We start from the raw sequence: 6210 nt of genomic DNA on the forward strand, positions 1-6210 counted from the left end.
GAAAGAAGGGGAAGGGACTAGACAAAGAACATGTATGAATAACCCATTGACATGGACAACAATGTGGGAATTGACTGTGGGAGTGGGGGGTGGATCAGCAGAGGAAGGCAAAGGGGAAAAATTGGGACAACTGTGATAGAATAACATAAAAATAATTTTAAATAAATAAATACATGTATACATAACTGAAATTGATATGAACAATTCAGAGACTCTATGTTTAAAAAATAAATAGATATAAGAGACCAGAGACTGAAGAAAGGGATAAAAAGGAAAAGATATTTTCCCAGGTGATATACATTTAGCACTACTAGTTTATAGGTAGTAGGTATAATTGTGAGACTAGATAGGATTATTAGAAAATTGTGCAGCTGTTGCTCTCCAACAACATTATGCTTTTAAATCAGTGTGGGAGTTTAAAATGCACTCTTGCAAGCATGCATAATATGTCAACCCTGGGTATGCTGATTCAGTGTTTAGGGTGGCTCTGTAATATCTATAGTCTTAAAAATATTTTTAGTTAATTCTATTGTGAAAAAAAATTGAGAACCAATGTTTTAAGGATTGAATGAAACAGGGGAATCTTCCAAGAAAACATAAATGGTAGAGAGAGAGGGGTCAGTGTAAAAATAAAAAGGGAGGAGTGTGGTGCCTCAAAAGATAAGGGAATATGGAGCTTTTAGAAGATAAAAGTTCAGCTCTGGCTTTGCCATTTGGTGAAAGTGAGAATGAACTATTTACAAAATCTCCCTTACTCCTAACTTTCTTGTCAGTAAAGTGAAGATAATAATAGTAACTCATTCATAGTCACTGTGGGGTTGAATGAGATAATGAGTATAGAACACATAGTACAACCGAGGCATATCAGAAAATGCCAGCAAATATTAGTTCTCATTAATATGAATACTATTATGAATATTGTGCTTAAGAGTCTCAAATATAGCAGATGTCCTTTGGACTTAGCAGTTAGGAAGTTACTAGTGACTCGGGCAAGAGCAATTCTAGTAGTGTACTAAGAACAAGAATCAAATTATAGTGAATTAGAGAATGAAGGAAAAGATACAAATGAGTGCTAATCATTTTTTCAAGAATTTTGGGTGTTACAAGTGAAAGAGAAATTAGATGGTAACTAAAATGGGATGAATGGTGTCTCTTTTCTATCCTAATGCCTTGGAGACATCTTGAAACAATATTTTATTTTAATAATTTTCATACCTTTTAATTTATCTCTTTTTAGAATGCTTTTATAAGCTTTACAAGAATGCCCATGGGACTTGACTTTGGTTTTGCCCCCCATGAATACATTATTGTCCTCTTGGCTCAGTGTTCTAGACTCAGCTGCATTTCTAAAACACTCTGGCTGCATTGAATAAAAGATTCCCATGTGGAACATGATTAAATAGTGTGGTAAAGCTTGGTATTATTGACAAGAAAAATAGTAAAATCATGATCAATCCATGTAGAATGACTGATAAACAATTTTTGGGTCCAGCTGGAACTGATGGACATGAATATTGATTACCAACAATATTCAAAAGAGTGAGATTTATGCCTAATAGCTAACAAACAGCATGTGTAGAAAAAAAGAATTACAACACTATCCAAGAATGATATTTTTCTTAAAAGGCTTGAAGGAAAGGTAGGGGGACAAGAGAATGGAAGATGTTGGTAGAGTGTAGTTTAAAGAATTAATTATACAAACAATTAGTGCTGGTGAGGATGTGGAGAAAAGGATTTCCTTGTGCACTGCTAGTGGGAATGTAATTTAGTGTAGCCACTGTGGAAAGCAGTATGGAGATACCTCAAAAAACTGAAAATGGAATTGTCTTATGACCCAGCAATTCTACTTCTAGGAATATTTCCCAAGAATCCTGAAACATTAATTCAAAAGAATATATATGCACCCCTGCGTTCATTGCAGCACTATTATAATAGCTAAGACTTGGAAGCAGCCCAAGTGCTCATCAGTATATCGTCGGCAGCCGTCCGTCTCGAGAGACGATGGTGTAGCTTCTTAAGAGTCTATCTGCACCGCCGAGAATGGCTGTGCAGTCCGACTCGGGAGTGACACGGTATCTGTCTCCTCCCGTGTTGAATCGACATCTTGCGATGACGCTGGAGTGTCCTCTCCAGTGAAGCTGAAGCTACAGAGCCTGGGCAGGGTGATATGGAGGGTCTGCTGTTGCCCATGCAGCAGACCCCCCCTCTCTTCGCAGCTGAAGGATCCAAGGGAAAGACGGAGTCAATACAGCTTGGCTTCAGGTGCGCTGCAGGAGTTGCCGGTGTTGACTACAACGTCAAACCGCCTTAGGGACTCCGGCTCCGGATTTTCTGTCGGGGTTTACTCCCTTAGCCTTTCCCCTGAAGAGGTATGCTGCAAGGCAGCGGAGGTTTTTTGGAGTCAGAGTTTTCCTTCTCTGATGTGCCCTGACTGGAAGATCGAACCAGCGACACTTAGCTCGCAGGCCGACGCTCAATCCACTCAGCCAAACCAGACAGGGGTTTGGTATATGAGTAGATAAAAAAAGCTGTGTATATTTACACAATGAAATACTACTTGGCCATAAAAAAAGAAGGAAATTGTACTTTGTGAAAGTATGGATGGACCCATATGATTCTACTTATATGTGGAATCTAATGAACAAAATAAACTACCAGACAAAATAGGAACAGACTCATAAATACAGAGAACAGACTGACAGCTGTCAGAGAGGAGAGGGTGTTGTCTGGGTGAAAAAGTTGAAAAGATTAAGCAAAGAAAAAAGTGCCCAAACTCATAGAAACACAGACAACAGTATGGTGAGTGCCAGAGGGAAAGATAGGATTGGGAAAGGTAGAAGATGGTAAAGAAGAGATAAATGGAGATGGAAGAAGACTTGACTTGGGGCAGTGAACACACATTACAATATGCAGATGATGTATTTTAGAACTGTATACCTGAAAATATATATAATTGTATTAACCAATTTCACCCCAATAAATTAAATAATTTTTAAAATATTAATCCTTAAGTTTAGAATAGACAAGGAAAGAGGAGAAAGCAGAAAGTGATTGATAGATTTGGTAGGAAATGAAGCAGACAAACCACTCTGGAACCAAGAAGTAGAGACAGCAATTAGTAGGGAAGTTTTGGTCAATATTTAGTAACCCATCCCCAGATGAATTAGAACAAGTCCAAATTAACAAGATGAATTAAGCCCCACTAACTGCTGAGATAAAGGTAAAACCTAAAGGACAGAAGGTATCTGCCTCACCCTTTCATAGCAGTTTTGAGTTCCCCAAGGTGATTTCTTAAAGTACAGGTGAGCCAAGGTTTTTTACAGTCCTCCTTCTATGTGGAGATAATTATTTCTTTTCAGAAGATCAGAATTCCAGTGGTTATGCCTGAAAGTATTTCCACTATTATAACTTATTTATGAGCTTTAAACATCAACAGTGAATTTTAGAAATCAGAACATTAAACCTTGATTACAAAAAAAATCAATAGAAAAGACTCTCTAAGTCAAATCTCTTGGATAAATTTGGAACTTCTTTCTCAAAGTTATCTTAAATTATATGTAATATTAAAGATTTAAAATTATTTTGGTATAATAAAATAACCAAGTAGCATATATATTTATTTCTCTAATATTTAAATGGACCTTTACCTCAATCATTAATCCTCTTGTAAAAGAATAAAATGGAATAATAAATCACCAGTACAGATATGCTGGATTTGATCAATGTTTCTCTTCTGAAGAAGTAAATAATAGAGCAACACCCATTCTGCAATATTTATGTACCACAGCATTCTGTCACTGAGGCACAGGGATTGATATGGACTGCTGAGAGCAAGCAAGACCTCCTCTCCCCTACAAAACTGCTAAAGCAACAAGTCATCATTTACAGGGCAAATAACACCTCATTCCAAAGCAGTGCAATACTTTCTAAGGAAAGAAATGCCCTAATCTTCAACCTCTTCCTCCCATAAGGAAACTAACAGTGGCTTAATTCATTAATCATTCTAACTGGCAGGAGAAAGGGAATAGCATTTAGAAAGGAACTACTTCTCAGTGAGCATTTTACATATGTTTTCTGATGTAATCCTTAACACACAATTGCGAAATTACAATACCTATTTCCAGAGAGAAGCACTTCAATGTAGAACTTTAGTATAAATTCTAATGTTACACACAAATCAAGCTAAGTTAGAATGCTGATTCTTCTACTAATGTTTAGCCTCCACATCCATCTATCTGCTGTCTGCTATACCATGTTTTTTATTGGAAGGAAAATATTTGACTCAAAACACCTTATAGGAAAATCAAGTGGAATTGGCTATTTCTAGTAAATGCTTCTTTAGACAAAATATTCATGTCTAGTAACAGTAAACATTCAACAAAAATGTTTATGACCCTACACCCCTCAAGTGACCATTAAAAACTTCAAGAAGCAGTTTGTCTTTGAGTAGATTCAAGGGGAGGCTGTGTATATTTTATAAAGTCCCTAACTGCTCAGGTGAATTTGATTGTGTTAGTACCCCCACCCACCCACCCCCCGCCGCTTCCTCTCCAAACCACACTAGCTGAAAAAAATCAGTCATCAAACAAGTTAGGCATTGCTAAAATGGTTTTCCCTTCTACAAGCAGGGTAGCAAGTGAAATAAGGCTTCACCTCATATTGAGGCTGATAAGTTTTTTAAAATAAAGGGAGATGAAGGACAGTGGACAACGACCTTGCAGTAGCTGAAGAGCATGAGACTGGGAGGTCATCAAAAATGAAGTTAGTATCACCACAAATATAAGCATGGCAAGACATCCATTATCCTTGCCAGACATCCAGCTCTTTATCTGTTAAATAAGGAATTAAATGACATGACCCCCACACCTTTTTAACTGATAAGAATCCATAAAGAATGATGCGAGAGTTTTTATGGTTTAACAAGTTAGAAAATTCTGCAGGCTGCTACTTCTCTTTCTAAGAGACCTATAGTACAGAGTCATATCTTAAAGCCCCATAAAAAGACAATTCAATTTTGCTTAGTCTCATATTTTCCAAGTATATTTATATTCCTCTGCTTTATAAGAATGTCAATTGGTATCTAAATAAAAGTTATCTGCAGAACACAGTTTATAAAATACTAGCTTAGAAAATAGGAATAAAGAAAAGATCACTATATGTATAAATATTTTTGATATTATAGTAGGAAAGAGTGGAGTAATGAAGCTGACTTGGAGAGTATAATGACAATTTCATGGAGTAGTGGTGGCGCTGAGTAACAGTGTGTGGGTCAATCTTTAAAACTCAAATGCCTACAGGGCCTAGAAGTAAATGTACCTAAATGAAAAAGAACAAAATATAAGATGTTAAATAGGAACTGAGTGTCCATCAAAGAGTGAGATGGAAGAGAAAATAATGCAGGTGTTAGTGAGTTGAATAATGTAAAGCTTCATTTAAGAGGAGAGCTACAACTAATCTCAAGTAACTCTTGCCACATAGAAATACAGTTGCTGTTTTACTAGTGTTTCAATTTTGAAGAGAACTTGAAAATCTCTTTTTAATTGAAAACTGCCATACACTTTGATATTGGAAAATAATTTAATTAAACGACTGTGCTCTTCATTGCTTTGGAAGTACATAACCTACAGACCAGAACACACATTTTTAGGTCGTGTTTGGCCCATGAGCCACCTGACTGTGTGACTGCCTAAGCCATCAAACAAGCAATCAAACACTCAAACTGAGCCCTTCATGTGGGAATCACAGCAAACAAGCACAAGTGAGAAAAGAAGGATTCTTTAATGGAGAGTTTATGATGAGACGGTATTACTTGACAAGAAAAAGAGATTTCAACTAAGGTTAATGAAAGTGTTACGGAGTAGTTGGGGTTGCAGTTTGCTCACAAAGTTTCCACAAAGCACAGTGAGCAAAGCTTGTAGCAAGACTGAGAGGTAGTCATGGTTGTAGTGACTATAGTAACTGGAAGGGAATAAAATGGGAGAGAATAAAATTCAAGACAAAGGAAACACAGAAGAGGAAATATTAAACTGTTCTTTTTTTATTATTTTCTTAGTTTAAATGTAGTGTTTATATGAAAGTGTTTAGTAACGAGTCTATAATCTGTGTGACAATTTACATAATTTTAATCTATTCTTTAAGATGACTATTTTTTTTTATAAACTGTTCTTGACGAATGAACACGCAGAGTATCTATATGCGTGGTTTATCAAA

Source organism: Furipterus horrens, unplaced genomic scaffold (genome assembly GCF_987537825.1).
Source record: "Furipterus horrens unplaced genomic scaffold, mFurHor1.1.pri manual_scaffold_2, whole genome shotgun sequence".
NCBI classification, from domain to species: Eukaryota; Metazoa; Chordata; class Mammalia; order Chiroptera; family Furipteridae; genus Furipterus; species Furipterus horrens.